At 34.7% G+C, this 27,051-nt stretch overlaps 1 long non-coding RNA gene across 1 annotated transcript in view; it reads right to left on the reverse strand.

Annotated features, from left to right (window-relative positions):
* The window catches only part of LOC111522038, a 66,091-nt gene that overhangs the window by 21,346 nt on the left and 17,694 nt on the right, over nt 1-27,051 (reverse strand). The window contains exon 2 of the long non-coding RNA XR_002725135.2: nt 24,277-24,477. This is a non-coding gene — a long non-coding RNA (uncharacterized LOC111522038). The remainder of the gene's footprint in view (nt 1-24,276; nt 24,478-27,051) is intronic.

The raw sequence follows: 27,051 nt of genomic DNA on the forward strand, positions 1-27,051 counted from the left end.
CTTGTTCCTACCAACAATCCCATTGCTTCATCTCGATCTAAGCTTCTGCTAATCAAACTCTGGGAGTTTTCTAGTGCTTTCTGATAATTTCATTTACTGTTTAAAAGCAAAATGAAACATAACACATATAAAAAATATTTTCTTTGTATTGGTAGCTCATATCTATTCATATCCTGTACAGATATCTCTAGTGCATTGTTGGCACTCTTCTGATTTAGGATTTTTATCCTTTTTATTCTTTTGAAAAATTGCCCTTTATTATTACAGACATGATTTTGAAACAATGGAAATCTAAGAAGAAATTGCTCATTAATATCTTCCAAAATAAAATTTCTGTTTTAATTTGGTCATAAGATCTTCCAGACCATGTCTTTGAATAATCAATTTTGACATATTTATATACCTACATATATGTAATACTTAGGTATATTATGTATTATCTCTCAAATATGCATAGCTATCTGTACATACAGCCCTTTGTTTTTCTTCCCTCACATCATCCTTCATCCCCTGTCCTACCCACTCTAGGGAGGCAAGATTAGCACTTTGGAGGTGGGGCCTTGTGGGAGGTGATTAAATCATGGGGACAGAATTCTCTCTTTTTTAAATTCTTTGAAAATTCTCCAAAGAATTTTCAAATTCCTTGAAATTGATTGAAATGATGAGATGAAGGAAGAGAAGAAGGGGGAGGGAGAACAGAAGTGAAAATTAAATCAGGTCAAAGGCCGAAACTGCACGGTGGTTTTGGAAAAAACTCAGGCATTGTCTGACTTACTCAGTTTCTGCTCTTTGTATTGCTTTTTCAGTGGATATAATTTTATCACCAGCTCACCTCAGCATCTTCCAAACATACCATCATTTTTTTTCTTCCTTTTCTAGTTTTCTTCATAATAACAAATATTATTAGGGTTTTTATTTTATAGAAATGCCTACTTTATTTAAGAAATATCTGTGAATACATTCTAACATATGAGTCACTAGCTTTACATCTATTTAGGTTCATAAATATTTTCAACTTACGTTTGTGTTTGCTAATGCTTATAGTTCATACAGTTACTTTTGGATTTCCAGAATGCTTTTAGTAATTCATTTGAAAAGCAGTGTCTTATAGAAATAAGGAAACACCCCCAGATGGATTGAAGAAGCTAATGTTAAAATGAACATTTGTCACATGGAACTGACTTCTTTAGTAGACAAAGGCTGTGATGGCTGTACAATATTCCCCTTGCTCTCTACTTCTATTTCCAAGTACTTAAATATCCTTAAAAAATATAAAGCTTTACTGGAAGGTGTGAAAATGTAATATGATTTGGATCTGTGTCCCCATTCAAATCTCATGTTGAGTTGTAAGCCTCAGTGTCGGAGGTGGGGCCTGGTGGGAGGTGATTTTATCACAGGGATGGAGTCCCCAAGAATGGTTTAGCACCATTCCCCTAGTGCTATTCTCCTGACAGAGTTCTCACAAGATCTGGTTGTTTAAAAGTGTGTAGCACCTCCCTACTTCTCTCTCTTCTTCCTGCTCTGGTCATGTAAGATGTGCCTGCTCTTCCTTCGCCTTCTTCCATGACTTTAAGTTTCCTGAGGCCTTCCCAGAAACCAAGCAGATGCCAGAATCACACTTCCTGTACAGCCTGTGGAACCATGAGCCAATTAAACTTCTTTTCTTTATAAATTACTCAGTCTCAGGTATTTATAGCAATGTGAGAATGGACTAATATATAATTCTATCAGCAATACTCTGCCTTACCTGTGCCTAATTTTGACCTTGATGGCTTTTGATCCACTTGAACAGAGCTCATTATTGTGCTACTTCAGCACATAAGAGATGCTATTGTTCCTTCCTGTTATAGACCTATGATAAAGATTTCTCTGAAGCAAATGCACTTTTCCAGGAGTAATATTTAGCATAGTGTCCTCTCCTCCCCACCTGTAGAATATTCTTTATACAAGAATATCAAAAAAGTAGTATATCAGAAAAGATTATCAAGTCTCATAGCTTTATGTTCAAAGTTATGTTTTAAGTCCAATAGATTAAGAAAGATATATTATCACTTCTTCTCCTAGCAAATCAAAGGAAGAAATATTTTATAGTTATTAAAATCACGATTTCTCTCTCTGTGTTGCTCTCTATTGCAGCCTTTCCCTCACTTTTATTCCTCTTTTAAGCCTGTTTTAATAATATTTAAGTAACTGCTCTGTCCTAGATAATGAAACTTGTCTAATATAGAAATTTTTGGAATGACTCATTTACTGTATTGGTTCACCTTGTGTGACAAGTATACTGAAGAGTTCATAAAGAATGACGACGTGGTGAATTGCTCTAATTGAATCAATGATCTAAATAGCCTTTTATATCTTAAATAATTCTGTTTAGCTCATTATTAAAGCGACAATAATTTTAAAGGATATGCTATTGAAAATTGCTCTTCTCTTCAATATATTAAATCTTAGCTTGAGGCCTAGAACTCTATTAATGAAAATATAATTTCAGCCTTACCAACGCATTCATGAAAGTAAATTGCTCTTTATACAGTGTATTGAAAAAAATAATGGCATTTTTTTCTTACAAATGAAAGCTGTAGGGATGTTTGGAATTGTTTATTTATTTTTTTGCTACTGTATTATGAAAAAATGGTCCACAAATGCTAAAAAACCAAAAATCTAGTTTGGTGTACCTTGTTTCAGTAGTCTAAAACAATTTATCAAACTTAATTGGAGATAACATTGGGATTAAAAACTAGCATGGCTTAACTTTATTTTTAGTTAAGTATCTGGTATTTGTTCTTGGGCATTACCTAACTACCTTTATATAAGTTAGGTATGCAGTACATAAGACATTTGTTAAAATTATAGATTCATGGAGCACACATGCAGGTTCATTACATAGATATGTTGCATAATGCTGGGATTTGGGTTCTACTGAACCTGCTGCCCAAATAGTGAACATTGGATTCAGTCGGTAGTTTTTCAACCCTTGCCCCACTCCCTCTCTCTTCCCTTTTGAAGCCCCCAGTATCTATTGTTTCTGCCTTTATGTCTATGAGCATCACAGAAAACTTAGGACCCTTTTTTGCAAATGATGGAAAATTTTATCAAAAGTGCCTTAAACAAGATGGAAATTTATTACCATGAAATTGAAATATTCAGCTCATACTAATTTCAAGCACAGATAAACAGGAATATTACAATTAGTAATTATTTTGTCTTTTTTATTCATCAGTTTAAAGTATACATTTCATCTATCTTTTCAGTATATTCAGTTACACAACCATCATCACTACCTAATTTTAGTATAATTTCATCACTACAGAAGGAAACCCCATACTCCTTATGAATTACTCCTCAGTCCCCACTTCTCCAGTCATAGGCAGCCAGTAGTGTTCTTTCTGTCTCAATGGATTAGCCTAGTCTAGATTTTACTATAAATGGTATCATATAGTACGTGGTCTTTTGTGATTGGTTTCTTTTACTTAGCATAATGTTCTTCAGGTACAACCACGTTGTCATATGTATCAGTATTCCATTCCTTTTTATATCCAAATAACATTTGTGGTATACTACAGTGTAAATGGATATGCAACATATGTTAATCCTTTCTTCAGCTGATGCATATTTAAGTTGCTTCTATTTTGGGATTCTAAGTGGGCAGTATTTTCACTTTCCAGATGGTGTTCTTAAAATGCAAAATTTTGTTATGTATTTGTCATGTACAACATGACAGTTTAAAGTACGTATATATTATATAATAGTTTAATCTAGCTAATTAATAATGTTTTGCCTTACCTATTTATAGTTTTGGGATAATAATGCTTAACATCCACTGTCTATGCATTTTTCAAGAACACAATATATCATCATTAACTTTAGTCACCATACAGCCACCTTGTGCAACACATCTCTTGAACTTATTTCTTCTAACTGTAATTACGTATCCATGGATCTACATCATCTAGTCACTCAATCCCTGCCAACAACCTCAACCTCTGGTGACCACGGTTTTACTGTCTACTTCTATGACATCAACATTTTTAGATTCCACATTTAAATGAGCTCATGTGGAATCTGTCAATCTGTGCCCAGCTTAGTTTAATTAGCATAATGTCTTCATGTTTTTCCATGTTGTTGCAAATGATTGTGATGAAATCCAAAGTATTTATATATTTTCTTTGGTTACTTGTATTTGGATGTCATATATAGAAAATCATTGTATAACCCAAGCTCACAGATTTACTTCTATGTTTTCTTTTAATTTGTATAGTTTTACCTCTCACATTTAGGTCAATGGTCAGTTTTAAGTTCATTTTTATACATAGTGTGAGGTAGGAGTTCAACTTCATTTTTTTTTTTTTTTTGCATGGATAACCAATTATTTCAGCCACATGGTTAAAAGACTTTTACTCTCCCACTTGAGTTACCTTGGTACCCTTGTCAAAAATGCTTTTACTATGAACATAATGGTTTATTTTTTGATGCCATTTCTTTTCCATTGATGTAAATATCTCTTCTGCTCTAGTAACATATAGTCCTTATTACTGAAAATGTTTTACTAAGTCACGATATTAGGAGAAATATTCTAATTTTTTCTAATTGTAAAGATTGTTTAAAATATTCTGTATCCTTTACATTTCCATACAAAATTTAGTATTAGCTTCTAACATTCCACAGACATAAAAAATGAGAATTTCTTTGGGATTGTTTGAATCCACAATATGATTAGTTTGTGGAGTATTTCAATTTTAATGATATTAAGTTGACCAATCACTGAACATGGAATTGCTTTATGTTTGTTTAGATATTGTCTCACCTTCAACAATATTTTGTAATTTTCAGTGCACAAGTCTTGAATTTCTTTTGCTAAATCTATTTCTCTGTTTCATTTATTTTTTGATGCTATAGGAAATGGAATTGTTTTCTTCACATAATTTTTATATTCTTCACTTTAGTATAGGGAATTACTATTGTTTTTGTATGCTAATTATGTATTCTGCTGTCTTACTGAATTTATTAGTAATATTAGACAATCAGCTGGGGGCATGTTTGCTTATGCTTGTATGTGTATTTCTGAGTATTTTATATATAGAAGGTCATCTTATTTATAAGTAGAGATAAATCATTACCTTTTCCTTTCCAAAATGAATTTCATTTAAAAAAATTTTTTATCTATTTTATTATTTTTAATTTTATGTGTACATAATAAGCATATATACTTATGGGGTAAATAAGATATTTTGATACAGACATGCAATGCATAATAATCACATCTGGATAAATGGAATATCCATTACCTCAAGCATTTATCCTTTGTGTTACAAATAATCCAATTATACTCTTTCAGTTATTTTAAAATATACAATAAAATTATTATTGACCACAGTAACAATGTTGTGCTAGTAAACACAAAGTCTTAGTCATTCTTTCTAACTATTTTCTTATACCCATTAACCATCCTCACCCCCTTGTCCCTCTCTTCCCAGCCTCTGGTAACCATCCTTCTACTCTCTATCTTGATGAGTTCAATTGTTTTAATTTTTAGCTACCACAAATCAATGAGAATGCGTGGAGATTGTCTTTCTGTGCCTGGCTTCTTTCACTTAACACAATGACCTCCAGTTCCATTCATGGTGTTGCAAATGATAGATCTTATTCTTTTTTTTTTTTTTTTTAAATGACTGAATAGTGCTCCGTTGTGTATATGTACCACATTTTATTTATCCATTAATCTGTTGATGGACATTTAGGTTGCTTCCAAATCTTAGCTATTGTGAACAATGCTGCAACAAACAAGGGAGTGCAGATATCTCTTCAATCAACTGACTTTCTTTCTTTGGGTATGTACTCAGCAGTGGGATTGCTGAATCATATGCTAGCTGTATTTTTAGTTTTTTCAGTAATACCCAAACTGTTCTCCATAGTGGTTGTACTAACTTACATTTCCACCAACAGTGTACAAAGATTCACTTTTCTTCACATCTTTGCCAGCATTTTCTATTGCCTGCCTTTTGGATATAAGCCATTTTAACTGGGGAGAAAATATATCTCATTGTAGTTTTGATTGGCTTTTCTTTGATGATCAATGATGTTTAATACCTCTTCATATGCCTCTTTGCAATTTGTATGTCTTCCTTTGAGAAATGTCCATTCAATTCTTTTGCCCCATTTTAAAATCTAATTAGTACCTTTTTCCTATGGAATTGTTTGAACTCCTTATATGTCTGGTTCTTAATTACTTGTCAGATAGGTGGTTTGCAGATATATCTCCCATTCTGTCTGTTGTCTCTTCACTTTGTTGATTGTCTCCTCTGCTATGCAAAAGCTTTTTAACTTGATGTAATTCCATTTGTCAATTTTTGCTTTGATTGCCTGTGCTTGTGGGGTATTACTCAAGAAATTTTGCCCAGATCAATGTCCTGGGGATTGTCCCCAAAGTTTTCTTGTAGTAGTTTCATAGTTTGAGGTTTTAAATTTAAGTCTTTAATGCATTTTAATTTCACATTTCTATATGGCAAGAGATAAGGATCTAGTTTCATTATTTTGCATATTTATATCCAGTTTTTCTAGCACCATTTAATGAAGATGCTGTGTTTCCTTCAGCATAGGTTCTTGGCATCTTTGTCAAACATGAGTTTACTGTGAGTGTGTGGATTTGCTTCTGGGTTCTCTATTCTGTTTCATCGGCCTCTGTGTCTCTTTTTATGCCAGTACCATGCTGTTTTGATTACTATAGCTCTGTAGTATAATTTGAAGTCAGGTAATGTGATTCCTCTAGGTTTTTTTCACTCTCAAAATAGCTTTGGCTATCTAAATTTTAGAAATTTTTTTCTATTCCTTTAAAGAATGTCATTGATATTTTGATAGGGATTGCATTGAATCTGTAGATTGCTTTGCGTAGTATGGATATTTTAATAATATTGATTATTCCAATCCATGAACATATAAAATTTATCAGTTTTGGGGAATCCTTTTCAATTTATTTCATCAGTGTTTTATAGTTTTCATTATAGAGAGTTGTTATGTGTTTGATTAAATTAATTCCTAGATATTAAATTTTATTTGTGGTTATTATAAATAGAATTACTTTATTTCTTTTTTCAAATTGCTCACTATTGGCATATAGAATTTCTGAATTATTGCATGCTAATTTTGCATTCTACAACTTTATTGCATTTGTTTTTCAGTTCTAACAGATTTTGTATGGAGTCTTTAGGTTTCTTCAAATATAAGATTATATCATCTGCAAACAAGGATAATTTGATGTCTTCCATCCACTTTGGATGTCCTTTCTTTCTTTCTTTTGTCTGATTGCTCTAGCTAGAACTTCCAGTACTATGTGAAATAACAGTGGGGAAAGTGGGCATCCTTGTTGTTTTCCAGATCTTAGGTGAAAGGCTCTCGATTTTTCCTCATTCAGCATAATACTAGTTGTTGATCTGTAATATATGGCTTTTGCTATTTTGACGTATGCTCCTCTTATACCCAATTTTTTAAGGATTTTTATCATACTCTGATCTTTTCTTCTACTAGGAAGAAAATGCTGAATTTTATTAGATGCTTTTTTGGCATCAACTGAAATGATTGCATGATTTTTATCATTCATTCTGTTGATATGATGTAGGATATTAATTGATTTGTGTATGTTGAACCATGTTTGTATTCCAGGGAAAATCCCACTTGGTCATGATAAATGATCTTTGTAATACATTATTGAATTTACTTTGTTAATATTTTGTTGAAGATTTTTACATCAATATTCATCAGAGATATTTTCCTGTAGTTTTCTTTTTTACGATGTGCCTTTGTCTGCTTTTGGTAGCAGGGTAATACTGGCCTCATAGCATGAGTTTGTAAGTATTTCCTCCTCCTCTATCTTTCAGAATAACTTGAGTAGGATTGGTATTAGTTCTTTGTTTGCTAGAATTCAGCAGTGAAGACATCAGATCCCAGGCTTTTCTTTAATAGCAGAATTTTTATTACAGCTTCCATCTCATTACTTGTTACTGGTCTATTCAGGTTTTCAATTTCTTCCTGGTTCAACCTTTCTAGGTAGTATGTATCTAAGAATCTGTCCATTTCTTCTAGATTTTCCAATTTATTGACATATAGTTACTAAAAGTAGCCATAATGATCCCTTGATTTCCTGTGGTATCAGTTGTAATGTCTCCTCTTTCATTTCTAATTTTATTTCTTTGTATTTTCTCTCTTTTTTTCTTAGTCTAGCTAAAGGTTTTTCAGTTTTGTTTATCTTTTCAAAAGAGCAACTTTTTATGTCATTGATCTTTTACATTGCCTTCTTCATCTCAAATTCATTTATTTCTGCTCTGGTCTTTATTATTTCTTTCCTTCTACTAATTTTGGGCTGGTTTGTTGTTGCTTTTGTAGTTCTTTAAGATGCATCATTAGATTGTTTACTTGATGCTTTTTCTCTTTTTTTGATGTAGACATTTACAGCTATAAACTTTCCTCTTAGTATTGCTTTTGCCGTATCACATTAGAACAGAAACTACAGAAATTCAAAGGTTTTAGTATGTTTTCATTACTATTTGTTGCAATAAATGTTTTCAATTTTTTCTTGATTTCTTCATTGACCCACTGATTATTCAGAAGCATGTTGTTTGATTTCCATGTATTTTTATGGAAATCAAATGTATTTCCATGTATTTTTATTTCCAAAATTCCTCTTGTAATTAATTTCTAGTTTTAGTCCATTGGGGTCAGAGAAGATGCTTGATGCTATTTCTGTTTTTCTGAATGTTTTAAGACTTGTTTCATGACCTAACATATTAACACCCATACTTAGGGATGATACATGTGATGAGGAAAACATTGTATACTCTGTAGCTATTGGATGAAATATTCTTTAAATGCCTATTAGATCCATTTGGCCTATAATGCAGATTAAGTCCAATGTTTCTTTGTTGATTTTCTGTCTGGAAGATCTTTCCATAGCTGAAAGTGGAGTGTTGAAGTCTCCAATAAATACTGTATTGGGGCCTATCTCTCTCTTTAGCTCTAATAATATTTGCTTTATATATCTGGGTGCTTCACTGGAGCATGTTTTATAACTTAAATAATTACATATTTTTAAAATGTGATATAATTTTACATGATTTTAATGGTGCTTATGTAATACAACTTGTGTGAGATATTTATGAATGATTCGTTTTCAAAGCTTCTTGAATATTACAATATAGTATTCTTTACAAATGTTTGTTTGTAACTCTATCATACTGGGGTAGAATCCTAATAAAAGGATTGCAAAGTCAAAGGGCATGAACATTTTAAAGGATTTTATACATATTTTCTGATCACATTCTAGAAGATATTACCAGTTTGCTCTTCCTTCAGACAGTATAAGATTACTTTATTCCAAGTATGTGATAAAATTATTATTTAGACCATTGAACTAAATGCATGCTTAACTTCCAGTTCTTGCACATCCAGATGTGTGTTATTTTTGTCTAATAACAATGCTGAATTTAAAGTATAGTGTGATTTCCAATACACAAGTTTGGCAAACACTCACTTTTAAAGATGTATATTTTTTCGTGGATATAACTGAAAGGCAGCTGTAGATGAAAGAACCGAACATGTTTGCTGGCAAAAGTGATTTTGCTATGTCACACTGGAAAACAATTGAGTTTTAAATGTGACTTACACATGAAATTTAGTATCAGTCTCCAAAGGGAGCATCTAAGCCCTGCTTGGAAGAAGAGTATCTATAATATAAGTTTGCTAGAAATACTAGTTGTGTTACTGATAATTATCATTTTTTAACATATTTGAGTTTATACCTATTAACTCATTTATGTGTTCTATTCTCCTGTTTCTTCTTTTTTTTTTTTCATTCTTGTGAACTAATTTTATTTTATTTTAATATTTTTTTCCTCCTGGTTTGGAATAATGAACATTTCTAGTTTGAATGGTTATCTCAAGAACTACAGTATAAATAATTAACTTACTAAGGCCTAAAACTAATCAATATCTGTAAAATAGTAGAAGGACTTTTGTCTTTATATAATAATACAAGGAAATTATCTTTCAACCCTTTCTGATATGCTATTGTTGCTTTATAGTTTAGTTTTGCTTTTCAGTTTACATACGACAATCTAACTTTACTTTACCTTCAATATTTCTTTGGATTCTTGAACACATCTATATTTTTGTTCTCCCTATTTCTATTCTATCTAAAATCTTCCATTTTAAAACATTTCTCTGTGTTCTGAAATAGCATCTCTTAGAATTTCCTTTTTGAAGATACCATAATGCAAACACCCTAAGCTTGATCTAAAAGTATTTTCATTCTTAAAAGATCTTTTATATGTCTAAAATTAAAGCTGGGCATTTCATTCCTCTAAAAATATTGAAGATGGTAATTCATTCTCATTTAGCATTTTACGCTGCCATGAAATTGAATTGTCGTTTTAGTGGTTGTTCCTTCTATGGTAGTTAGCCTTATCTCTCAGGGTGTCTTTCTGATCTTTTCTTTTTTATCTGTTTTTTGCTTTTTTACTTCACTATTTCCAGATGTATATTTCTTTTCACTTATCTTGATCGTGATTGATTGAGATTTTAAAATCTGTTGAGTAGTATACGTATCAGAAAACTTTTCATGGGTCACCTTAGATCTCTTGGCTTATGTCCATGAGATCCTCAGCAATTTTGTTTTCACTTCAGTAACTGATATATATTTCAACTCTAGGTGATCTCCACCTATGTGTATAAACCCCACAGTTCTTTGCCTTGCACATGTCATATCTTCTGCCTCCTAAACTCTAAAATTCCCTGGTTCTGTTCAGCACCCTGATGCACAGTTAGCGCTTCAAAGGAGTAAGTTTTGGACAATGGTTTAGGAGAAAATACGTTTTTCTTTCTAAGAACACCAGTTAGGACAGTTGTTAATAAATTCACCTTAAGCAATAGTTACTTTCAATAGGACTTGGGAGCAGAATAATTCAATGGACTGACAGTAATATGGACACCACTGGCTTTTAGAGGTGAGATGGTGATAATCTCTGTCATAAAGTGGCAATAAAACTACCAAGGCATTAACATGTTTAATTGGGAGAGGGTGCAGGCAGAAGCTGAGGTGTTGGAAAGAGCAGTGGTTGTTGCAGTTGACTTGTATGATGGCAATGATAATTATACGGATTTTGGAGATGGTTGGCTTCTGTAAATGACATTGAAATTTTTGCAAAATGAAAAAGCCACTGGGCAACTTATTTCATACTGTGAAGTCAGTAGTTTTGAATCGAAATGTAATGACAATTGAAATGACATTGAAATTTTTGCAAAATGACAATATGGGCTTAGAAAAGCCACTGGGCAACTCATTTCAAACTGTGCAAAGTCAGTAGTTCTTATCCATGGATTTTAGGCAGACTGTAATATATTGTCTCTTACAGCCACAGAAAAGACTGCACTGAAATTTAGCCCTACATGTAGCCCTACAAAGCAGCCTACTTTTAATGGTTCCAAGAAGGATTGTACCACTAGAATAAATAGTAATTTAAAAAAAAAATCACATTCTGGAAAAAGTTGAAGAAGTTAGTGCAACTTAACTTATTAAAATACTTTAAAAATAGGTTATCTCACCTCCCTTTTGAAAACCAGATGGATTGTGACAGATGACAATGGGCTATGATAATCCTAAACCACCATGCTGGATGTTGTGTGTTTACTGGAGCAGATCAACATAGCCTTTATCATTTGTAATATTGTTATTGATCTAACACATGTATTCTCTTCAGTCCCCATCAATAAAAACAATAAAAACCTGTTTTTCTTTACAGGACAATGCATATTCTCTGTATTGCCCCAGGACAATATTTATTCTCCTGCTCTTTACCATAAATTACTCTGTTGGGCGCATTATTATCTTGCATTCCACAGAATATTGTACTATTGAATTGGTGATATTTTACTAATTGTAATTATATTGGGCTGGAAGTAACAAGTATCCTGGAGGCTCTGTTTAGGCAAATGTTTCCCAGAGAGGAGGTGAAAACCTGTGAAGAGTCAAGTTCTTTTACACCCATGAAGATGCTGTGGTCCAGTGGTCTGGAGTGTGCTTTCTAATATTAGGGGCAAGTTGTTGCACCTCACATTTATTATCTCTAAAAAACAGGTAGAGTACATGAGCACCCATGTGCTGATTTTTCTAGGGATGAAGGTAAGATTCAGCAAAATACTCTTCTAAATATAATTCTGCTAAAGTTATAAATGGAGCAAAGAACGTTGATAAAAACCTGGCGTGTACAATGAAGTAGTTTACCTTTTTGAAAGGACAGAAGAATGGTCCTTAGTAGCCCAAGAACTAGTTTTACATAGCTATCACAGTTCACACATTATTGGTTCAATTTCATGAAACACTCTGACGTTTTGGATAAAGTAAAAACAACATTTTCACACCACGGTAATATAAAAATTCTAACTCTAATAAACCATACCATTAAAATAAAAACAATTGTTTTTATGTAATTGTTTTATCTTTGGAAAAGTGAGATATATCTCTGATATGTTTCCAAGGGATTTCTGCCAAAGTCATGCTATAACATTTTGTGCAATACATGGATAAACATTTATTGAAAAGAAAATTTTCAACTGAATCATGATTTTCAGTGTTCAAACACTGTCATCACAAATCAAAAGAAAGTAACATTATATGCTATACTTAATAAAATAGCTTAAGAGAATATGAATTTCCAAATATTTCCTTATGGTCTTTTTTGATAGGAATGCATCAACTTGATATTATTAAAATTAATTTTTGAGATTACCTATTATAGGAAGTATTTTATTATTGACTTTTCTTGTTGAGATTCATTGGAATGGAAAAATTAAATAGGAAAATAATTCATGATTCAAGTCATTTTTTCTTTGAAGTTTCTCAAATTAATTGGGGGTAATTATGAAATAATTATGATACTTTAGAAGATAATGATGTCTCTGAATGAAGAATAGATTAGGATGGTGGAAGTGGAAACAGTAAGATGTGTCAGAGGCATTGAAGTAGTTTATGTAGCAGGTGAAGTACTTTGGAAATGATATAAACAAGGACAGTAGTATGAATTGAAGAGAAGTGCATGAATGTAGCATGTTTTCTGGATTTTAAGCTGCCAGAAATTGCTAATGAATTCAATCTGTGAGAGAGGTGAAGGTGAAAAAATATCAGGGATAATTAATAAATTTTTGATCTCATATGTAGTAAAGTATTATGTAATTATTGGGAGGACAATGTTGGGAAAATAACACGTTACAAGGGTAGAAACCAAAATTTTTCTTTGAATATGTAAAGTTTGAGATACAGAGTGGTTATTTAAGTGGCAGTATCAAGAGAGTGCTAAAAATATCTTCCACTTAAATTATGAGTCAGACCTGGCTGCTGAAATGTGTGAGTTGTCAATGTACAAATGTTATGAAAAACTAAGCTATTTTCCGATAGTGAAGGAATGTGGATAGAGAGGCAGAGATTAAGACTGAAGTTAAGGATACCCCAACACTGTAATTCACAAAAAAGAACAAAACACATTAAAGAAGACTAAGAAGGGGCCAGCAGATCAGAAAGAAACCCAGATAATATGACTTCAGAAAACAAAGAGAACACATTTGAAAACTAAGAAGTGGAGGCAAGAGGCAGAGTAAGATGGTTGATATGGTTTGGCCCTGTGCCCCCATCCAAATCTCATCTCAAATTGTAATCCCCATGTGTTATAGGAAGGGCAGGGTGGGTGGTGATTAGATTACGAGGGCAGATTTCTCCATTGCCATTCTCATGATAGTGAGTTCTGACAAGATCTGATACTTTAAGTGTAGTACTTCCCCCTTCGCTCTCTCTTTCCTATGCCATGTAAGACTTGCCTTGCTTCCCTTCACCTTCCGCTACGATTATAAGCTTCCTAAGGCCTCCCCAGCCATGCAGAACTGTGAGTCAGTTAAACCTCTTTTCTTTATAAATTACTTAGTCTCTGGTATGTCTTTATAGCAGTGTGGGAACAATTAATGCAATGGCTGAATAAAAGCCTCCATCAATTTTCCTCCCCACAAGAACACCGAATTTAACATCTATCTACACAAAAAAATACTTTCATGAGAACCAAAAATCAGGTAAGCAATCACAGTACCTGGGTGTAACTTCATATTGCTTAAAGAGGTACTGAAAAAGGTAAGGAAAGACAGTCTTGAATTGCTGACATCACCCTTTCCCCATCCCTTGGTAGTGACCACATGGTGCTGACAGAAATTCTGTGCACTTGTGGGACTTTGCATGGGAATACAGTGCTGCCAACACTGGGCAGAACTCAGCTGATGCCCATGGAGGGAACATTTAGAACAGCCCTATCCAGAAGGGAATTTCTCATCCCAGTAGTCAGAACTTAAATATCAGCAATGCTGGCCACCATGGGCTAAATTAGTCTGGGGCCCGAAATAAACTTGAAAGGGAGTCTAGGCCACACGGACTGCAACTCCTAGGCATGTCCTAGTGCTGTGTTGTGCTTGGAGCCTGCAGACTTGGGAGTCACATGACCTAGTGAGACACAGCAAGGGTGGCCAAGGGAGTGCTTGTGCCACCCCTTCCTCAACCCAAGGCACCACAGCTCACAGCTGCAAAGGAGACTCCTTCCTTCTGCTTGAGGAAAGGTGAAATAAAATTAAGGAGGATTTTGTCTTGCAACTTGAAGAGCAGCTCAGCCACACTAGAATAGGGTACAAAGCAGAGCTGCGAAGTCCACACCCCAGGCCCTAGCTTCTGGAGAGTATATCTAGATACACCACGGGCCAGAAGGGAACCCATTGCCCTGAAGGGAAGAACCCAGTCCTAGCGGGATTTATCACTTCCTGACTACAAGCTGACTGAAGAGTCTTTGGGCCTTATGTGAATATTAGCAGTACCCTGGCAGGCCTCCACAACGGCCTGTGGCGGTTGGACATGGAAATCCCTCCTCTGCCTGGAGAAAGGAGAGGGAAGAGTGGGAAGGACTTTGTCTTGTGGTTTTGGTGCCGGCTCAGATGCACTAGAATAGAATACCAGGTAGATTTCTTAGGTTTCTGACTCCAGGCCCTTGCTCCCAGATGGCATCTCTGAACCTGCCTATAGTCCCTTCTCTTCAAGAGAAAGGAATAAGACTGGCTGATGATAGAACCTGCTGATTATATAGCCCTAGGACCTTAAGCAAACATAGGCAGTGGCCAGGTAGTAGTTATAGTGGGCTTGGTGTGAGATTCAGTTCTGTGCGGGCTTAAGGTCTGACAGAGTGCAGTTCCAGTGGTGCTGACCACTGAGGTGGTGGTGTCAACGCTCCCCCATCTCCAGGAAGCTCAGCTCACAGAAACTCTATATGGGAGAAAGTAGGAAAGAGAACAAGAGTCTCTGTCTGGTAATCAAGGGAATTCTTCTGGATCTTATCCAAGACCTCCAAGACCACCAAGGCAGTACCTCTACAATCTGCAAGAACCATAGCATTACCTACTGTGGGGTATCCCCTAATGCAGGTAAGGTTACAGTGACCAAAAACTGAGATCACCACCCCCAAGTTCCTTCAAATACCTGGGAAGCCTACAAGCCCAGACTGCAAAGACTAAAATAAATACCTAGCTTTTCAATGCCCACGTACCAACAAACATCCACAAGCATCAAGACTATCCAGGAAAACATGACCTCATCAAAGTACCAGGGGCCAATCTTGGAGAAGCAGAAATGCGTGACCTTTCAGAGAGAGAATTCAAAATAGGTGTGCTGAGGAACTTTAAAGAAATTCAAGATAACACAGAGAAGTAATTCAGAATTCTATTAGAAAAATTTTATAAAGAGATTGAAATAATTAGAAAGAACCAAACAAAAATTCTGGAGTTGAAAATGCAGTTGACGGCCAGGCACAGTGTCTCATGCCTGTAATTCCAACACTTTGGGAGCCCAAGGCAGGTGAATTGCTTGAGCACAGCAGTTTGAGAACAACCTGGGTAACAGGGTGAAGCTCTATCTCTACAAAAAAAAAAAAAAAAAGAAAGAAAGAAAAAGTAAAAGAAAAAAAAGAAAAGAAAAAATTAGCCAGGCATGGTAGTACATGCCTGTAGTCCCAGCTACTTGGGAGGCTGAGCTGGGAGGATTACTTGAGCCTGAGAGGTAGAGGCTGCAACAAGCCATAATCATGCCACTGCACTCCAGCCTGAGTGAGACAGTAAGACCATTTCTCAAACAAACAAACAAAAAAAACTTAAAAAAGAAAGAAAATGCAACTGACATGCTGAAGAATGCATCAGATTCTCTTAACAGGAGAATTGATCAAGTAGAAGAAATAAGTGAGCTTGAAGATAAACCATACAAAAATACACAGTCCAAGAAGACAAAACAAAAAGTAATACAACGGAATAAAGCACACCTGGAAGATCTAGAAAATGGCCTCAAAGGGGCAAATTTAAGAGTTATTGGCCTTAAAGAGGAGGTAGATGGCGAGGGCTAAAACTTATATTCAAAGGGACATAACAGAGAACTTCTCAAACCTAGAGAAAAATAACAGTGTTCAAGTCCAAGAAGGTTAAAGAACACCTAGCAAATATAACACAAAGAAAACTAACTGAAGGCATTTAATAATCAAATCCCCAAAGGCTGAGAGATGGATCCTCAAAGCAGCAAGGGAAAAGAAACAAATAACATAAAATGGGGCTTCAATACAACTTACAGCAGACTTTTCAGTGAAAAGCTTACAGGCCAGGAGAGAGAGAAATGACATAAAATTCTGAAGAAAAAAACTTTTACCCTAGAATTTGTGTATCTGGGAAAAATATCCTTAAAATGTGAAGGTGAAATAAACACTTTCCCAAACAAATAAAAGCTAAGAGATTTGATCAACACCAGATCTGTACTACAAAAAAATGCTAAGGAGATTTCTTCAATCTGGAGAAAAAGAGGTGAATGAGCAATAAGAAATCTTCGGAAGGTGCAAAACTATCTGTGAACAGTGAGCACACAGAAAACACAGAATATTATAAAAATGTAAATGTGGTATTTAAATTACTCCTATCTTAAGTAGAAAGATGAAAAGATGAATTGATTAAAAATAATAACTACAATTTCCAATGCATAAACAGCATAGTAAGATATAAATAAAAACAATAAAAATATAAAAAATAAGGAGACAAACTTAAAGTGTAGAGGTTTTATTAGTTTTCTCTTTGCTTACATGGTAATTTGTTTGTGCAATCACTATTAAGTTGGCATCATTTTAAAATAATGGGCTATAAGATAAGTGCAAGTTTCAAATCTAAAAACATGCAATAGATACACAAAAAATAAAGAGTCAGAAGTTAAAACACACCAGCAGAGAAAAATGCCTTCACTAAAAGGAAGACAGGAAAGAAAAAATATAAACATAAATGGAAGATAGGAAGGAAGGAAGGAAGAGGAAGGAAGGAAGGAAGGAAGGAAGGAAGGAAGGAAGGAAGGAAGGGAAGATTACAAAACAACCAGAAAACAAATAACAAAATGGCAGGAGTAAGTCCCTACTTATCAATAATAATGATTAGTAAAAATGGACTAAATTATCAAATCAAAAGACATTGAGTGGCCGAATGAAAAAAAAAAAAAGAAATACACACAGAGCAAGACCAAGTGATCTGTTGCTTACAATGACCACACTTCAGCTATAAAGACAAGCATAGACTGAAAATTAAAAAAATTGAGAACCATTCCATGCCAATGGGAAAAAAAAAAAGTAGTAGGAGTAGCTATGCTTATTTTAGACAAAATAAATCTCAAGACAAAAAGTATAAGAAGAGACAAATAGGTCACTATAAAATGATAAAGGGGTCAATTCAGCAGGAGGATATAATTACGAATATATATCCACTAACACTGAAGCACAAGTATACCATCGTACCATTTTCTCCACATTCCCAACACTTGTTATCTTTTGTGTCTTTGATAACAGTCATGCTAAAACATGTGAGGAGATATCTCAGGGTGGTTTTGAGTTGCATTTCCCTGATGATTGGTGATGTTTAGCATCTTTTAATATACCTTTTGGCTATTTGTATGCCTTTTGGTTTGATAGTTTTTTTAAGGTAAATGCAAACTTAACATACAACCACCAGTTTCCCTCCTAGTTATCTACTCAGGAGAAATAAAAATATATGCCCACACAAAGACTGGTCTTTATTTCAGAGCAGTGTTATTCATAATTGTCTAAAACTGGTGAGTAGATAAGTAAACTTTGATATATCCATACAAAGGAACACTATTAAACAGTTAAATGAAACAAAGTACTAATACACACCACAACATAGATGAATCTCAAAAACATTATGCTAAGTAAAATAAGCCAAGCCCAAAAAGAATATATACTGTATATTCTCCTTAATATGAAATCCTAGAAAAGACCAAACTATAATCACGTTAAACAAAGTAGCATTTGGGATCAAAAGAGGCTACAGATATTGATGACAAAGGGGCATGAGGGAAGTTTCCCACATGTACTGGGAAGTTTCCCACATGTACTGGGAGGGACCCAGTGGGAGGTAATTGAATCATCAGGGCGGGTCTTTCTTATGATAGTGAGTAAGTCTCATGAGATCTGCATAAGTTCTCTCTCTTTGCCCACCACCATCCATGTAAGACGTGACTTGCTCCTCCTTGCCTTCCACCATATGAGGCCTCCCCAGCTATGTGGAACTGTATGTTCATTAAATGTCTTTTTCTTCCCAGTCTCAGGTATGTCATTATCAGATGCATGAAAATGGACTAATATGCTGTGGAACAAGAAAATTAGACTATCTGCCTTTTGGCAATTAAAAGTCTGGTGCTGATAATAAAGAGTACAGTTCCACGGGTCTGCACAAAATACTAAGGGCACAGATGACAAAGTAAGAGGTAGGAATCCAGTAGTGGGAGTGCATTCATATATGAAGCCTGTAATATATTAAGTAATGTAATATATTACATATATTAAGCCTATAATATATTAAGCCCTTAACTTTCTCTATTTTTTTTTAATCAAGTGAGTGGAGAAATAATTGTGGTGGGTAAAACAATCTCAAGAAGATACACTCAGAGTGAGTTTTAAAATGTCACTAGCAGACAAAACAGGTGGAATTCCTTGGGATAATCATTCTAAATACATGAGTATATTGCATATAATGGCTTTTGGGGAAAGCAGGATAAATTTGTCTTATTTAAAGCTTAAAAAATGCATAAGGGGAAAGTAAAAGGAATGACAGTATTACTGGTAAATGACTCAGATTAAGAAGGGCAGTCATGCATCTATGTTCAGTACTAATTTGGAAATGACAATGGCATTGGAATTAGATAGTAATAGATTTGAATTTTTAGATTGTTTTGAACAATATATTTATTTTAATAATATTGATTCTTCCTATCCACGAGCATGGGATGTTTTTCCATTTGTCTGTGTCATTTACAATTTTTTAAATCAGTGTTTGTAGTTTTCCATGTAGAGGTTTTTCACCTCCTTGGTTAAATGAATTGCTTGGAATTTTTATTGTGGCTCGTTAAATGGGATTGTATTCTTGATTTGGTTCTCAGCTTGAGCATTTTTGGTGTATATAAATACAGCTGATTTCTGTGCATTAATTTTGTTTTCTGAAAGTTTACTGAAATTATTCATCAGGTCTGGGAGGCTTTTGGAAGAATTTGTAAAGTTTTCTAAGTAGATCTAGTCATCAGTAAACAGAGATAATTTGACTTCCTCGTTTCCAATTTGGATGCCTTTATTTTTACCTCTTGCCTGATTGCGCTGGTTAATACTTCCAGTACTATGTTGAACAGGAGTGGTGAGACTGGACATTTTTTTCTTGTTCCAATTCTTAGAGAAAATGCTTTTGACATTTTCCCATTAAATGTGATACTGGCTGTGGATTTGTCATGTATGGCTTTTATTATTTTGAGTTACGTTTCTTCAATGCCTAGTTTATTGAAGGTTTTTATCATGAAAGGATGTTGGATTTATTAAATACTTTTTCTGTGTCTATTAAGATAATCATATGGTTTTGTTTTTAATTCTGTTTAGTGATGAATCAGATTTATTAATCTGTATTAAAACACCCCTGCAACCCCAGAATAAAACACATTTGATTATGATGAATTATGTTCTTCAAGTGCTGCTGGATTCAGTTTGCTAGTATTTTGTTGAAAATTTTTGGAGGTTGTTCATGTGAGATTTCTGCCTGAGGTTTCCTCTTTTTTTTTTTTTCTTGGGTCCTTGCCAGATTTTTGGTATTAGGAAGTCTTTCTTTGTCAATTTTTTTGAACCCTTGCAGTAAGATGGGTACTAAAGCTTTCTTGCATAGCTGGTAGAAGTCAGGTATGAGTCCATCCAATACAGGGCTCTTTTAGTGAGTAGATTTGTGATTACTGACTCAACTTCATAGCTCATTATTGTTATGTTCAGGATTTAAATTTCTTCCTGATTCAATCATGGGAGGTTGTATCTAGCAATTTATCCCTTTTCTCCCGGTTTTCTAGTTAGTGAGCATAGTGTTCAATGATAGTCTTACATATATGTCTGTGGTATCAGTTATAACGTCATGGGTATCATTTCTGGTGGAGCTTATTAAAATATTCTCTCTTTTGTTTGCATTAATCTAGGCAGTGGTCCATCAATTTTGTTTCTTCTTAGGCATGCTGGTTCCTGTTTCCTCCTTCATAGTCACTCATGAATGCCCACCTCAAGACTTTTACATTTGTTCTCCCTCTACCTGAGAGATTCTTCCCCAAGTCGTCTTGTTGGCTGACTATATGTCATCTTTCAGAACACCCAATTCCATCTACCTTTTCAAAAAACCAACTTTACATTTTCTTGATACATCGTATGATTAATTTGGTCCCATTTCATTAAGTTCTGCCCTGATCTTTGTTATTTATTTTCCTATGCTACCTTTGGCTTTGGTTTGTTCTTGTTTCTCTAGTTCCTTGAAGTGCAATGTTACTTTTTTTGTGTTAATGTGAGATCTTTCCAGCTTCTTAATATAGACATTTAGCACTATGCACATTCCTCTTAACATTGCTTTTGCTGTATCCTGGAGGTTACTGTGTATATGCTGTGTATATATTTTCATTTGTTTCAATTTTTTTTTCTGATTTCTGCCCAATTTTGTTATTCACCCAAAAATCAGTCAGGAGCAACCTGTTTATTTTCCATGTCCTTGTGTAGTTTTGAGAGTTCCTTGTATTGATTTCTACTTTTCCACACTGTTGTCTAAGAAAATACTCGATATGATTTTGATTATTTTGAATTTATTGAGACTTGCTTTGTGACCAAGTAGATAGTCAATTTTGGAGAATGTTTCATGCATAGATGAGAAAAATGTATATTCTGCAGTTGGTGAGTAGAATGTTCTATAGCTATATATTAGGTCAATTTGGTCAAGAGTTTAATTTATGTCCAGAGTTTCTTTGTTAGTTTTCTACTTCAATGATCTGTTTAGTGTTGTCACTGGGGTGTTGAATTCCCACACTATAGTATATAGCTATCTATCACTTTTTCTTAGGTCTAGTAGTGGTTCTTTAATAAATCTGTGCGCTCTGGTGATGGCTGTGTATATATTTAAGATAGTTTTATGTTCTTGCTGAATTAACCCTTCTATCATTATATAATACCCTTCTTTGATTTGTTGTGTTTTGTTTTACTGTTGTTGATTTAAAGTCTGTTTTATACAGTAAAAAATAAAAATGCCTGGTCTTTTTGGTTTTCCATTTGCATAACATATTTTTCTCTTACTTTGAGCTTGTGGGTGTCATTATTCATTAAGGGTCCTTTGAGGGCAGCAGATGGTTGGGTTTTTATTTTTATCCAATTTGCCAGTCTGTATCTTTTAAGTGGAGCATTTAGGCCATTTACATTCAAAGTTAATATTGACACATGAAGTTTTGTTCCTGTCATAGTGTTTTTAGGTAGTTGCTTTGTAGTCTCAATAGTGTATTTGCTTTATAGGATATGTGTACTTTGTATTTATGAGTGTTTTTGTTGTAGCAAGTTCGTCTTTTCATTTCCATATTTAGAACTACTCTGAGCATTTTTTGTAGCGTCAGTCTAGTTGTGACAATTGCCCTTAGCATTTCCTTGTATGGGAATGACTTGATTACTCATTTATTTATTAAGCTTAGTTTGGCAGGATATAAAATTTTGGCTGGCATTATTTTTTTTTAAGGAGTCTAAAAGTAGGCTCACAATCTGTTTTGGTATGTAAGGTTTCTGCTGGGAAATCCACTGTTAGCTTGATGGGTGTACCTTTATAGGTGATTTGACCCTTTTATCTAGCTGCCTTTAAGATTTTTTCTTTAGTGTTGACTTTGAATAGTCAGATGATCATATGTCTTGGTGAAGTTTTTATTGTACATTATCTTACAGGTGTTCTCTAAATTTCTTGTATCTGGGTGTCTACCTTTCTGGGAAGACTAGGGTAATTTTCCTGAATTATTCTCTCAAATATATTTTTTTTCAATTTGCTTACTTTTTCTTCTCTCTCAAGAATGCTTTATAAGCTTTGGTCATAGCTTTGGTCAACTTAGGTAATCCCATATTTCTCTACAGCTTAGTTTAATTAAAAACAAATTTTTTCTTTATTTTTGTCTGACTAGGTTAATTCAAAAAACTGATCTTCAAACTCTGAAAATTTTTCTTCTGTTTGGTCTAGTCTATTAATAAAGCTTCCAACTATATTTTGAAATTTCTTTAGTAAATTTTTCAATTCCAGAATTTCTACTCGTTTTTCCATTAAATATAGTAATCTCGTCTTTTATATCCTGAATCATTTTTCTGTATTTTTTGCTTTGATTTTCAATTTTTTCTTGAATCTCATTGCACTTCCTATTAGATTCTTTATCTGTCATTTTAGAATTTTCATTTTTGTTAGGATCCTTTGCTGAAGAATTGGGTCTTCCTTCAGAGGTGTCAACACTCAGGTTTTTTGTTCTGATAGTGTCCTCACACTGATTCCTTCTCATCTGAAGCAACAGTTGCTTTTTTTTTTTTATTTGCTATCATTTGAATGGAATTTTCTACATTTTATTCTTTTTTCCCTTGAGGATATGACTGTGGTGTGTATTATATATGATTATTTGGCTTCATTTTTGGGTGCTTTCAGGGGGCCACGTCTCTATATAGGTTTCTTGGTTGTGGATACCCTCTCTGTTGTGGTTTTCTCACATGCTGCTTGTTGTAGTGATATATTGGACGTATGAGCTGATGCACTATCTTCTACAGGACTGAGACTGCACAGGTCTCATAAAGCTTATCTCATTCACTAGCACTGGGCCCTTCTGACAGCAGATTTTTATTGGTGGTACAGTTCAGTATTCAATGCAGTAGGTGTCACTTAAGAGTAAAAGCCACTCACTCTCCAGGACCCTGTTAATGAAGGGAGAAACCTACCCTAATAGGAGAAGGAGGGAATCAGCATATTGGGGTATGTTGAGATCTTGGGGGCAGGTTTGAGGCACTGCACTAGCTGCTTATCCTGGGCAAGTAGGAACATGCTCTGCTTTCATATCAGGGCCCTGTTGCAGGGTTTGTGACCTTTAGTTCACATAATCATTGTCCTCTGCCTCCTATCTGTGACGAAGAACCAAAGAAATTCCCTTCTTATGGCTACTACAAAATAGGTTTCAGGGCTAAGCCTCTTCCCCCAGTCCAGAGCAGACAGACAGCTCTGTGATTTGTCTGCCCTTTATGGTCAGGATAGTACTGCCTTTTGTAATGAGCAGGAGATGGGTCCAACCCTTCACTCTGTTGTGTCTGCAACAGTGGATGGGGGCAACAGGAGATAACCTCTTTCTCATTTCTATTTCCAGCAGTCAATTCCACCCCCTTCATCAATTGACTCCATGTCCATGTTTCCTTTGTCCCAAGGGCAGATTGGAGGGCCGTGCTCCCCTCTTCCCTAAAGGCAGCCCACACTGAGGGCTAGATCTTTAAGGAACCCACAGCTCCTCAGGGATCTGCTGGCACCATATGGTTGTCAAAGTCAGAGCAGATCATGGGCTAAGTTTGTGAGGTATCTGGTGATGTGGCGACCTAAGGGCTGAAGTCCCCTGGGGAGAACAGTGGCCTACAGTACATGTACAACCAGTGTGGCACCTGCCATTTCAATTTGTGTCTGAGGAGATTATGGGTATACCTGCATGAACTGACCACCCAATTTATTGTCCTTAGCAAGGTCCCATCACCACTTAAATCCTTGTCTGGATTGTGAGGGCAGAGGGGCTCCTCAACACTTTGGAGAAGATCAGATTGTCACACAGGTGAGGAGACAAGAGAAGCCATGACTTACCCTTTTCATGGTCCAGGTTTCTAGGGAGACGATCTTTGCCAGTCTCTTGTTGCTTTCCTCTTTTGTGCCCCAGGTTGTTCCCATGGATGTTCCAACAGGTCCTTGCTCCATTCCCTCAGATTTCCGTTTAAATCATGGCCATTCACCTGTAACTTTGATCTTTCTGAGGAGAGCTGGCATCCAACATCCGTAGTCAGCCAACTTGAGAAAAAAAAAAAAAAAAAGAGAAAAAAACTATGAAAACTTTCAAGGTAAAAGTAATTACATGATTAGCCTTCTTTGTGCTGGTTTTCATTTATTCTGAAATTAGTTTTAAAGCAACCCTTACACATACACACAAATAAAAAAGTATTTAACAGTGACAATCAGTGTAATATACTTTAGAAATATATCCCTTCCAATGACATAGCATGGATTTATTGAATGCCATTTGAGAAGATCCTTGAGAGTTTTATAATTTAAGTTTCAAGTAGGAATTATACTCTGTGTCTCTCAGCAATATTCATGACAGGTCTTACTGCAGAATGTCATTCAGTAAAATACTCTGTGCATGAGTTTGAATGTAATAATTTTACTCATAAAAAATCAGTGCAATAAATCTACTGATTCAGCATTAAAATTTACCTCAAAAAAAGAAATAATTTGTCTTGTCAAGATACCATTTCACCACTAACTAGACACTTTTTCAAAGTTTCACTTTTCTAAAGGATTAGATAGAGATCTCATCCCATAGGGTAATCAGAAAGCTTGATAAATCAGTGTTGTTTATATTCAAAGTATATTTGAGACTTCAGAGTTTATCAATTGCAAAGGAAAATTAAATGAATAATTTTTCAGTTAATGTTAACATAATTTGTGGAAATCATCCTATGCTCATATCATATGCAGTTTTTTAGGGGGTGGGGTTAGTATTAATTAAACTGTATATATAAAATTTGGGCTACATGTATTATCTCATTCAATCCCGACAACACCCAATATCAAATAAATATATTTTTCTTTTTCTCATGGATGTAGAAAGTGGAATTTATATATGCTAATGAGTTAACCGTCTTAGTTTATCAAATACTTAATTTGTGCCAGGAACTTTCCTAAGCATTTTATACATGTTACCTAATGTTATGGCTACAATCAGTTAGGGAAATACACATACAGATAGAGTGATAAACATACAGGCAGAAAATACATTTTACATCAGAGAGTTACCTGACCAAGGACTACACTTCTTTTGCTTTTCTCTAAGACCAACCCAATGATAATTCCTTAACTATTTTTGTTTACTAACGCAAAGCAGAGATTAGGTGCTCAATAATTTTGTTTTGAAAATATGACAAATTAATAGGAGAATGAATGAATAAATATTAAATACTTCTATTTTACTTCCTATACAGTTAATATAATGTATTTTAAAATACTGACTTAAGAAATTTAATTAGAGATCTCGATTTATTTGAGATATCCCTATGTTTTACAATCAAAACTGAGTAAAGAATTTTACAAATTATGAACTATGTAATCAAAAAGTTATTTTTGAATGTTAATTTGTGTGTGAGTACATATCTTTATCTGTTTTGGTTTACTTGTACCTGCTTCCCCTGACACCATGATTTATAGATATAAGTGCAAGTGAGATGTAAGTTGTTACATGTGCACACTGAGATTGACTGTAAACATTGCATGTAGCTATGGATTAATACAGTCGGAGGTATGGGATTTTCTGTTCTTTTTGTACTCTACTGACAGATGGACCCACTGTGTTGCTGGAAAGTGGAGCCAGTTTGTCTGGCTTTGAAGAAAACAGGAGAAAAGAAGATATAGTAGGGACACTTTAATGGTGAAGAAAGAGCAAGCCATTGGCCCAGCTAATAAAAATTACTGCTTATAAGTACCACGCGCTGGGGAAAGGATTCCCTATTTAATAAATGGTGCTGCGAAAATTGGCTAGCCATAAGTAGAAAGCTGAAACTGGATCCTTTCCTTACTCCTTATATGAAAATTAATTCAAGATGGATTAGAGACTTAAATGTTAGACCTAATACCATAAAAACCCTAGAAGAAAACCTAGGTAGTACCATTCAGGACATAGGCATGGGCAAGGACTTCATGTCTAAAACACCAAAAGCAATGGCAGCAAAAGCCAAAATTGACAAATGGGATCTAATCAAACTAAAGAGCTTCTGCACAGCAAAAGAAACTACCATCAGAGTGAACAGGCAACCTACAGAATGGGAGAAAATTTGTGCAATCTACTCATCTGACAAAGGGCTAATATCCAGAATCTACAAAGAACTCAAACAAATTTACAAGAAAAAGACAAACAACCCCATCAAAAAGTGGGCAAGGGATATGAACAGACATTTCTCAAAAGAAGACATTCATACAGCCAACAGACACATGAAAAAATGCTCATCATCACTGGCCATCAGAGAAATGCAAATCAAAACCACAATGAGATACCATCTCACACCAGTTAGAATGGCAATCATTAAAAAATCAGGAAACAACAGGTGTTGGAGAGGATGTGGAGAAATAGGAACACTTTTACACTGTTGGCGGGACTGTAAACTAGTTCAACCATTGTGGAAGACCATGTGGCGATTCCTCAAGGATCTAGAACTAGATGTACCATATGACCCAGCCATCCCACTACTGGGTATATACCCAAAGGATTATAAATTATTCTACTACAAAGACACATGCACACGTATGTTTATTGCGGCACTATTCACAATAGCAAAGACTTGGAATCAACCCAAATGCCCATCAGTGACAGAC

This window comes from Piliocolobus tephrosceles, chromosome X (assembly GCF_002776525.5).
Source record: "Piliocolobus tephrosceles isolate RC106 chromosome X, ASM277652v3, whole genome shotgun sequence".
NCBI lineage: Eukaryota > Metazoa > Chordata > Mammalia > Primates > Cercopithecidae > Piliocolobus > Piliocolobus tephrosceles.